The sequence below is a fragment of the Petromyzon marinus genome, chromosome 12 (genome assembly GCF_048934315.1).
Source record: "Petromyzon marinus isolate PM22_M1 ecotype Great Lakes invasive population chromosome 12, UKy_Petmar_22M1.pri1.0, whole genome shotgun sequence".
Classification (NCBI taxonomy): Eukaryota; Metazoa; Chordata; class Hyperoartia; order Petromyzontiformes; family Petromyzontidae; genus Petromyzon; species Petromyzon marinus.
The window spans coordinates 3,245,533-3,257,143 of record NC_133678.1 but is presented as its reverse complement, the minus strand read 5'-3'; the positions used below and the strand labels follow the sequence as shown (position 1 = coordinate 3,257,143).

Sequence of the window (11,611 nt, the reverse complement as noted above, 5' to 3'; positions counted from 1 at the left end):
GTGATCAGTTCGTTTACATTGACCCTGAGATGGGAAGGCACCATGACCCGAGGCAGCTCAAGGGAGCCCAATGCGTCATCCGATGAAACTTAAAACGAGCAACCGATCTCGAGCAGCCCTAATTACCCTGCTCGCCGATTACATTACTGTACCGTGCAGCCAGTACATTAACGGATAAACGTGACATTACCAATTAGACTCGTCCCGACTCTCCCAATAATGACTAATAGCCCTCTCAAGGCACCCGTGTGATGATGAAGCTAATCACGAATGCCATCCTCGAAGTGGTGTTAGGTAATTTTATATTGACACTGCAACACAGAGGAAGCGCATACACCCCTTCAGCCTGAACGCACCAATTTAACTCGGCCGTTGTGGCGCATGTCTGTAATCTAGCACTGTGGAGATTAGGGTTGGTGGACCACACTAAACGTGACGTAACTCCCTTCGTGGGTGGACGTTGAGGTGGTGCCATACCCTGGCTCGCCAGGAGAAAGCAGTACGGCAAATGTGGACTCCACGTTCTCCATCCGTTTGGGATGTGTGATTGTCCCCGTGCACATGTGGGTACATCTCGGGGGGTGCTCCTGGTTTCCTCCCACATGTGAGCACTCATTCATTGGCCGATAACAAATTCATGTAGTGAGGACCGCAGATCTTGGGCAATTGTTGACGCAGGCTGGCTTCCTGCTCGTAAGCGGTTCCTCCCGCCTCTGAGGTTGATCTCTTTCTTCGAGAGTGAGCGGGATACTGTGCAGCATGTTACAAGGTGAAATTAGCGCCGCTTGTACTTCTGTGCTAGATCCAACGAACATAAAGCAATCCCAAAATGTTATAAAAATTCGCCAACAATTACGTGCGTTTACACGTTTAATAAGCTCTGAGTTAACGCCAGCAACAACTACATTACATTTGTCTTAATTTTAGGAATGTTAAGGTATTGCAACAATGTAAACTTTCACAGCATCACACAATCATACAAATGGTTCAAACAATCAAAGTCATTATTATCGCACTCTGTCAAACAACATTAACACTGCCCAATTCGAAGTAAATATTCATCTGCAAATGCGTTTCCACTGCACTGCAACATTTAACACATGTGTTACTTCACAAGGCAAAACAAATATCTACTATGGGTACTTAATGGGAATGGCCAGATTGGGCTGGCCAATACCTGGTATGTGAATAACCAAATTGTTAGGTTTGGAAGTAGCTCTTGACATCCTACTACAAAACTAGCTAGTACGAGACTTCAAGAAAATTGCATGCTTTCCACAGGAATGTATCACAGAATGCGGGGAGCGTGCACTGTCAACTGCACCACACAGCATATCCATGTCAGACCCACTCCAATTTCACATCAGTAAGCTCGCGTCACGTAACCCACGCTTTCACCATATCCAGCACCACGAATCTCTAAGGATAATGAACGTACAGGCACCATAGAACAACATCTAACGTCTTTGCAAACTGTACGGAAAAACCAGTGCCAACATCTATACATAAGCGATACACTCCAGTTTTAATGCACTCAAATATCACCAAGGTCGATAAGCCAAAGCGAACACTGCTACCATATTTAAATCAATTGGCCAAAGCATTAAGCAAATTACATTTTGCATTGCGCTGTTATTGTGCTTTGAATTAGTATATACGTATAAACTATCTCACGTAACAATGTATTCGTAATACCCCTCTTATCCATGACCATATTACCCCCGACTCCTATTATCTGCAAAAGCTGTACTAGTTGCAAAAACCCATATTACGTGGAAATTTTTTTTGCGGAAAAGAGGTCTTCGGCAAAAATTAATCCCATTATCCGCAAAATATTTCCCCGCAGATAAGTGGAGAAAAAAATCGCGGATGACCCCACAGGTGTGTTGAACTCGTTTCTTTAAAACTGCTTTTGTGCTTAGTTTTTTGTCCTTCCCCCGCACCTCCGATTAGCACGGGCGGCTACGTACGGTGCGAAAGAAGTTCAACATACGTGCATTACAGATAATCAGATAAGTGTTGATCTTCCCGAAAATGACCGCCGATACGAGGGAGTTCTACCGATCCACCTCTCACGAGCGACCGTGTGGGGTTGCTTATGACCTCCTGCGCCCGTGAGCTTCGGTGCCACGAGCGTCAATCTCCCGACCGCCGCCTCTCGCTCTCATCATCTTCTGGGTGCTGCTACTGCTGCCGCTGTCATCTTCTGGGTGCTGAAAGCGCTGAGGCTGAAACCGGACATGGCGAGGAGCATGGCCACCCAGTTGCCCTGCCCTAGCGGAACCATGGCCAGCCTCTGGGTCGTCTGGGTCTGTAAGATGGGGGGGGGGGGGGGGTAGGGGGGCATAGCGCACAGTCAACCGTCGCACGATGACAGCTCGTGTACGTATGTATGCACCGTACGTAGCCAACTTGCGCTAATAAAGCTAATGCATGTCAGTAGCTACAGCAACAGTTATTACACTAATTTGGTATCCTACACCATTCTTATAGCGCGAGGCTATAATTGCGAAGGCCCTGTTTTAACAGACGAGTATAGACTGCCAGTAGGGGGGGCAACGTTGCTTTGTGGTTTACCCAATTAACCATTTCCCGTTCCGATGACGTACGTGTATGAGTAACATGACGTATGAGTAATTGTTCAACGTTGTACGTATTGACGTACACGTACATCATCAAAACGTGTGGCAGAGTTTGGCATCAGCTATCATAGAGTATGGTCGTGTATCAATTTAAAGCTTTCGTGACTGCAAGGATTCATCTTCTTTGGTTCTTTCGGTAAAGTCACGTAGAATGAGAATAAAAAAATAAATTAATAAAATAAAATAACGCAATAAACCCCTTTGTCAAGGTGCCTCACTTCTCTAAACCAGCTTAAAAGATGCTACACATCTTAACAACGTTCATTGAAGCTCTGTCGTCCCGACAGGTCTGTTCCTTTCACCTGAAGAAGGCCACTTGTGTTGTGACTGAAACGTCATGAGAATTTTATTGTGTTATTTTATTTTATTAATTTATTATTTTATTCTCATTCTACGTGACTTTACCGAAAGAACCAAAGAAGATATGGTCGTGTTGCTACAGTTCTCTACAATGTCTATTTTAAAAAAAACAACGACGCTATGCCTCTCTCGATAAAATTAACGCTGAGATCCTTTCCGAGATTCAGAGGTGAACAGGATCCACCCTGCAACTTGCAGCCGTCTCTGAACGACAAAGGGTTCAGAGACAGGTGAGTGATTGTTCAACGTTGGGTAATTTGTACGTTGACGGCGGCACACATTGTCTACGCACGTCATGGGATCTTTAACATCCACTGTGAAGCTGACGGCACGCAATTTATGGTTGATGCTTCCGCAGTATTAACCAGGGCAGCCGCTAAGTCTCAAGCACAACCCTCTGCAATAAGGAGCAAAATGTGTCACCGCACAATCTGACGATTCACTCGCCCGCCCCAACGGCAGCCACTTGTTGACTTGTCACAATTTTGGTGATGCAATTCTATTCGAAGATCTATTCATCTTTATTCTCATTTTAGATATCTCTCTTGTACTCTCAATTTGTATCCTTTGCACAGTTTCGTTCGATCCACGAGCCTTAAAGTAACATTATCTTTTCATTTGCGTGAATAATAAATAACCGTTTCTCACGCTCACAATCGGTCGCACGTATCGTGAGCGAAAGGATTTCGTTTTAATGGAAGAATCGCTGCATCGTTACGTGAACACCTGCACATTCAATGTTTGCTCATGCAACGGATTTTTTTTTTTGCTAATCTGTCACTCGATCTCAGCATTAAAGAATGGGAAAAAAATGTCAACCAGAAACCACCGCAATTCCATAGGTCAAGTTATTATTCTTAGCATCACAGTGCAAGAGGCGCGGTTGAATGCACGTTTCGCCACACAGGTGTGTCCACAGCAGCGATATGAGAATCATTATTCTCACGGTGCCCTTATTACATGGTGTAATGCAAGCTGTCTATTCGCCCATTCATGCGAAACTCTTCGTGAGATATTTTGAGCTGAGGACTGGTCAAGAGGACAATTGAATGAGTGACTAGCAAGTGAAAACGAAATACACTGACAATAGTCCATCAATGTATCGCAACCACCAGTCCACCCTCCTGATCATGAATGTCATTCTTTGGACGGAATCGGCCACGTGGAATTTATTTCGTCTTACAACTATTGTGTCAGTAGGGATTTTTGGGAGGACACATACTGCACACGCTTCCTATAGCTGTGCAAAAGTGTAATTGAATGAACATTACTTATTCAAACAATAAAGTTAATTGAAAAGCGGATAACTGGCACTTCGTTCAAACAGTCCCCTCATGCTGTTTACAGCACTAAACCGTGTGTGGGCATACGAGTGCTTAGAATGTAACTTTGTGGTGGGCAATTCTACTTTTCACATCCTACATTGGCTGAAAACAAATGTGTTGTATACAGTCTCGCATCACTCTGCCAGTGCGGTGTTTTATTGCTGTACCTGAGTGTTTCTTAACCATTACTGCAGCCTCACACCCCTTTTGTTCTCAATCGTAAACGAGAAATGTACAATGTTAATAAATACACGGGGGGTTTGATGAAACAAAGTCGTCGTACTTATGTGACCGTGCTTAATTTGTCTTTGCGATGATTTACCTTCGAGAAATAACTGGCCATGCCTCGCACTCCCAGATAGAATGTGCGTGCCCTCCAGGTTAAGAACCACTAGTTTATCTGGAATGTCTTCAATAATCCTCAATGGACTTGTTCTTGCCTGTCCCCTCTCATCTCCCTCTACTCTCCTCCACGCACTCTTCGCTGCCACAACTAAGTCTTTCTGTCAAAACCCCCAGTCAACCTCTGCTCATTGGGCGATCACTCAGTATCCTCTACTGCCCCCGTCGCCTGGAATGTCCTTCACCCAGCCGTCCGTGCTGTTGACTCCTTGCCCCTGTTCAAGTCCGGACTCAATACCTTGCTTTTTGCCTGTATATATTTAACATAAATTTGCCTACTGTGTCTATACAGCAGTATGAAATGTGATCCTATTTGGATACTATATACTTCCAAGTTGTATTGTGGTGTTATATTGTTTTATTTTTACGCACGACTTAAAATACAGTATATGCAATAACAATTCATGATACCTGAAGGAGCCGAAAGTAGCCCGGAGTCAGTCGCCTGAGTCGCAGAATCATTTTCATCACCCAGCGCAAGCCTCCAAGGCAGTGAACGTGAGTTGTTGTGACAGGGCCTAGAGGTATGACATCTACAGATGTGTGAAGAAGCTCTCTTGCCTTCAGAAATGGCCACCAAGAGACTTTATACCCAGCTAGTTTGATCCGGGTGGCTTTGCCTTATACCTGCAGGGATTTTCACAAAGCCTCGCTTTACATCTGCTGGCAAGAACTAATCGGCATTATCTCAACTTTCATGTAACCTTAGTTCATGGTCATTGAGCTTGCTATTTTTGTTACTGTAAAATATGTAGGAAGCATGGCACACCAAGTAATCCTAAAATATATAAGCACAACTTTAAATGCAGTAAACGACTTCTGCAAGACGACAAGCTGCTTTCAAAAGCAGTCATGCCAATTTAGAAATGTTGAGCGTTTCTTAAAATATATATTTGATAAAAAAAATTGAGACCTGTCATTGTTGTACTTGATAAAAAAAACTTTTACATCACAATACTAATCACCATCAGTCCAACGTCAATCAGCTGCTTGGAAAAGTCATACCCAAGCCGCTGCCATATCTGGCAATCCCATGATAAAACAATCCATCCAGCACCTACACTCGAGTTGATTTCATTTCTTCATCTTCTCCGAGGACATCCCCTCATATAGATTCCATCCCTTGGCTGCCACTCCATGATCATTGGTCATTAGCCCTTCAAGCAACGTGTCCTGCACGAGCACACTTTCGTCAACAGTTTCAGTTGTGTCTTTAACCTTTGTATGTTCCCGACTCCACGTGTTCCTCTTTCAGTCTCTCAATATGATTCCAAAAATAAAAATATATCTACGCTACTTTGGCCACTTTTGGTTTATTTGTTTCATTTGTGTTTAATGGCAATGTTTTTGAACCATGTAATATCAGATAAAATACACTGATAAATAAAATGTTGAGACACATTAGTACTTCGTTTGTCACAATACTGCTGCTTTAATACAGCTTTGTTTTCCACACTTGTCACGGGGGATTTAGCTTTTATACAGCTTAAAGCTCGCTCTGTGCTTGCTCTAAACAATATTCTAGCATGAAGCAGGTATGTACGCTTAATGTTCGCGAAGTCACGTAGCACCACCCACGCGCCATTTTACGAAACACAAGTTGCATAACTTGGTGGACCACTATGTTTAAGAAGCAAAGTTCTAAACTGTTGTTCAAGATTGTGCTACCACTCACATTGAGAGGCACTTAAACCTATAAAAGCTCTGGATTATAAACAACGAACTCTGAGCAGAGGCCACGCTCTGTACTGCAATGATGCAATGTTTCCGCATGGTTATACGTGGGCAGTGTTGCATTCTACATTTCTGTGCCAATCTCAACCCTTGAATGCTGCCCCAAGATAATCTGCCCTTAGCTGTTTGGCCAGGCAGCAAGAGATTATGCTTATATAGGCAATTAAGTGACTTCTCTAATAACTGTGAATTCGCATTAATCCATCCGTGTTTTTTTTTGCTGAGAATTTGATAACATAAACCAAACTACATTTTCAGCAGCATAACATAACCGAAATACCAGCGTGCTTTGTGGCGTTAAGATGACATCACCGTTCTTACAATTAATATGTTCTGTACACAGCCTTGTTAAGAAATCAACTGAAGATGGGCCATCTGATTATTATTATTTCAGTTATTGATTACTCGAATAAATTATCAGTTTGCTTCCTTTGCTATTTGGATAACATAAAAGTTGGAATGAAAAAAGGTGCCTTCCTCCCTTCCCATGCATGCCGCTGGATGGGAGGTCATGGGCCGGACTTGACATCATCGGCATCACCAGTCACGTCACGCCGGGCATGGCTTGTCAGGGGTTTCCAGCCTTCGGGAGGCAGGATGACATGCAAATTGCTCAGCGGCATCGCTGGGATCACAATGTAGGGTGTTGCGATGCAGGCGTGAATTCTGGCCGAAATATCTCGAGTAGGCCTTGGACTGCAAATTACGTCTGTAGAGCATGGCAGAAAAGGGGTCAGGGGTTCATCATCAGCGCATGAGCCTCCAGCACACGGAGGATTGAATTTAATCCATAGTGGAGCAGAGCAAAACCAACCACTCCCTGCCTAATAAAGCCTCACTGCTGCTTTATATACCACGGCACTGTCAATACTAATGCGATGCAGTTCGACGTTGTGTGCCACCGTCAGTATATGACAGATACATTCATAGCGTGGCACTGAGAAACGCAGAACCGAAGCTGGGTGATCTCAGTGGGGCTATACCATTAAAGCTGTACTGTTTGCATGCACCCGTGCAAGCGGGCACTTATTTAGCCTCTAATTATTGCCTGGTGACGTCACGCCTCTCCACTCTCCTCCCCTGGAAGGCTGACAGATAAATCATCAGTCGAATAAAGTGGCGGTGGATAAGTCAATCAGCCATCACCTTCAGTCAAAGGTCACTGGAGCTGTACAGAAAAAATATATACTGTATAACTGCCACCGATCTGAGTGCATGGTGTTGCCACGTGTGTCACAGAAGTCACAGAGGTAACCAGAAGTTAAATATTAGAAGTGGGATCTCAACATGTGCTAAATAATAATGGAATTAGACCAGATGATGGAATGAGACCTCTCATGGCTTTGTGGTCCATTGCGTGACTTCCGTATATAAGTTTAAGGTATAGTTTTTGGGATCAAGAATTGAATATTCCTATAGGCAAATTTATTGAAGGTTAAAACACTCACTGCCTATGCTTTATTCACTCAGATATATTAACTGTGCTGATTAAATGATGAACAGACCTTGATAATATTTTGTGCAGAAAAGAGGAACATGTTTATCTGGTGGTTTGAACTGCCCTCGATAAACCAGGAAGTGGTATTCTGTAATCTTTGGTTCTTTCGGTAAAGTCACGTAGGTAGGAAAAAATATATATATCACGACGTTTCGATCGCAACACAAGCGGTCGTCTTCAGGCGGAAAAAATAATCCAGCAGTGGAATTGCTGAACCAGCGAGAGAGCTGTTACAACAAGACGTTATTTATGTGGCGATGGGCAAGCAAGCGCGGTCTGAACTGGAAAGTAATTCCATCCCCGGACGCAAGCACGTCAGTTGTGTTAATGGGAGAGATTAGGGAGAGAGGGATTAGGGAGGGAGATTAGCATGAAATGAGCTTCCATCACAGCATAAGAGTATCATCTCCGCATATACGCACAACAGCAGTGTTAATGTTGATGGGAGAGATTAGGCAGGGTGATTAGGGGGATTAGTAAGTTAATGTCAAGTCTATGTGTAACATAAGCTGCGGCGCTGCCAACTGCGCTGTGAGGCAAGCGTGTCCAGTGAAACACAAAAGCCCATCAAACAGCCAGAACCATCGAGACATCGAGGCTAAGGGAGCAGAGGTGGCCATGTTAGTGAGACCCCAGCCCGTTAATGCAGAGGCACCTACTGTAACAGGGCAATGCAACTCAGACAGTCGGAGATAACAGCCAAACGGCAGGGAAGAATGGAAGCGCCACAGCAAGTTACGACTTTGCTTGATTAATAACGTCCTTCCAATGATTCTTCAGCTTATACCCATCTTCTCGGTTGAAATTGTCTCCGTGTCTATATATTTGGATGGCTTCATGGACAAATCTTTGATGGTAGCCTGAAGGTTTGCAGAGTACCTTGGTCTCGGAATAAACAATATCGTGTGAGCCCACTGCATTATAACAATGCTCAGCCACTGCAGAGGTATTGTTTCTGCCGTTTTTCAAATCTACCTTGTGCTCGCGAACACGGTCCGAGACATGTCGTTTAGTTTCCCCAATGTAACTGCTGCTGCAGACACAACTTAGTTTGTAGAGACCACGGTATTGCATGTCAGGAATGACATCCTTCACAGATGGGATCAAATCACGGATTTTGTGTACTGTATTGAATCGGACCTGGATCTTGTGTTTGTTTAAGATTTAGTAAATATTTTTGGTAACACCTGCTATGTATGGCAAGGTGATGGTTTTGATTGAGTCTTCATATGGTTGTCTCCCCATGGTTGGGGCTACAGATTTGCGGATTGTGCAGTCTGAGTATCCATTCATCTTGAGGGCTTGGTGTACGTGCTCCAGTTCACTGGCTAGGTGGCGCTGGTCGGAGATGCAGCAGGCCCTATGGTGTAGTGTTTTGATGAGGGAGTTCTTCTGCACCGGATGGTGGTGGGAGTCAGGCTTTAGATAGGAATCCGTGTGGGTGGCTTTCCTGTATATGGAATGTCCCAACGTGCTATCAGGCGTCTTCTTGATCAAAACATCCAGGAATAGTAGCTTGCCATCATTTTCCACTTCCATAGTGGATGTATGGAATTGATGTGGTTGAAAAACTGGGTCAGTGTTGTGGCCAGATGACGAAAGTGTCATCTACATATCTCTTCCACAGGAATGGACGTAGGGTGGATGTCAGGATGGCATCTGTTTCAAATTTCTCCATGAAAACATTCGCCCCCACTAGTAATAAGAGAGAACCCATAGGGGTACCTTCATTTTGTTTGTAGAATGTACCATTACAGATGAAGTAAGTGTTGGTAAGGCAGTGCCTCACCAAAGTTGGCACATCAGAATTCAGTCCCTGTTGGACCAAGTCTTCAATGATTGCTATAGTACAGGCACCTTGGTGAACAGAGAGACTACATCGAAGCTGACAATCAAATCATCTGGAGACAGTGAAATGTCCTTGATTAGGGCAACCAAGTGAGCTGAATTAAGTACTGCTGAGGTGGTCTGGCCCGTGAATGGAAGCAGGGTTTCAGACAGAAATCGGCCCAGTTTGTAGGTAGGTGAGTTGATGGTAGAAACGATAGGACGGAGTGGAGTACCTTCTTTATGGATTTTTGGAAGACCATAAAATTAGTGATGATATTGTTGTTTTTTGTAGCCAGGCGGTTGGTAGGATCTCTGTTAATTTTAGTATAACTGCCATCATTAAGAAGGTCCTGGATTTTGTTGTTGTATGTGGTTTTATCTATGATGACCGTGGCATTGCCCTTATCGGCTGAAAGGATGACAATATCATCTCTCTTTTTCAATTGAGCGAGTTCAGAGCGCTCGTCCCTGCTGATGTTACTAATGGGTTTCTTAGCGTTTTTGAGGATGGCGGTGATTTCAGATCTTGCCACATCTGCTTTGAGGGCTACGTCAATCTGGGCAATGATATCATCCACTGGGATGTGTTTGGGGGTGGCTGCAAAGTTCAGCCCTCTAGCTAGTACCGATTATTGGCTATCGGAAATTGGGCTGTTACTCTGATTGATGACAATCTTGTTAACATCTAACTTTTTAACGTGTGGATCTGGCTTCTTTTTTGACATAATGTTGAATTTAGCAATCAGGTTATCTTTACATTTGGTTGAAATTGTCGCGGAAGAAGAAACAGTCATGTTAGCTACAAGGTCTCAATCAGATGTGGACATTTTATCTGTTAATGCTAAGTGTGATTGTAAGAGACATTTGTCTAAATGATCAAGTTCAAAACGGAGCAGTCTTATCCTCTCTGAGATTAGCGATAGGCTAGCTTCGAACAAGATCCGTTTAGCGTTAGGAAAAGTGACAGCCCACGTGACTTTACCGAAAGAACCAAAGAGTATGGATTCCTGCAGTCACGAAAGCTTCAAATCAAGAATTAAATTATATAAGTAATCATTCCCATTCTCTAACTTTAATCACATACAGAAGCACTGCAACCAACATTTTCACACTATTGCCGGCGGATGGGCTTTTGTTGTATGTACGTTGAACGTCTTTCGCACCGTACGCAGCCAACTGTGCTCATGTCAATGTAAAAAAAAAACATACAATTCTTGTAAGCTGGCTCTTAGTGCGGGTCTTCGTAAGTGCAGGTGTTCATAAGTGCGGGTGTTCGTAAGTGGGGGTAGTCGTAAGTGGGGGCTGTTAATAAGTTCGGGCTATTCCTAAGTGGAGGCTGTTCGTAAGTGGGGGCTGTTCGTAAGTGCGGGTGTTCGTAAGTTCGGGCTGTTCCTAAGTGCGGGCTGTTCATAAGTGCGGGTGTTCGTAAGTCGAGAACTGCCTTGGGGGGGGAGGGGTACCCGCTCTAGAAACGTAAGAAACCGACCGGCGACCGCTCGGCAAAACTTCGGCTCCGCTCGGCAATCTCCGCCCGAGGCGACGCGGAAGCGCGAGGAGAGCCGAGCCGCAGCTCGCGCCGCATTTAGATTCCGCAGTGCGGATCGGCGCATCGGCGAGCCCCGAAAAAGGCCCCAGCAACCCGATTGGCCGCGCGCTGACCCGCCTCAGCCAATGGCGCGAGGGGGGGGGAGGAAGACACGAGACACGCGCATCCGTGTTAGAGAATACAAACGGAGTGGGGATTTGGGGGTGGAGCCAAACCGTCGCTCCTCCCCCTCCACCATCTCCCCCCCCCTCCACTCGGATCCCCATTGGAGCCA

At 44.6% G+C, this 11,611-nt stretch overlaps 1 long non-coding RNA gene across 1 annotated transcript; it reads right to left on the bottom strand.

Moving 5' to 3' along the window:
- Positions 1-857: 857 nt before the first annotated feature.
- On the bottom strand, positions 858-11,488 carry LOC116941676 (uncharacterized). Its single transcript, XR_004402711.2, has 2 exons — positions 5,141-11,488; positions 858-2,311 (listed from the first exon to the last, which is right to left on the bottom strand). It is a non-coding gene; the product is annotated as an uncharacterized LOC116941676 (long non-coding RNA).
- Positions 11,489-11,611: the final 123 nt, after the last annotated feature.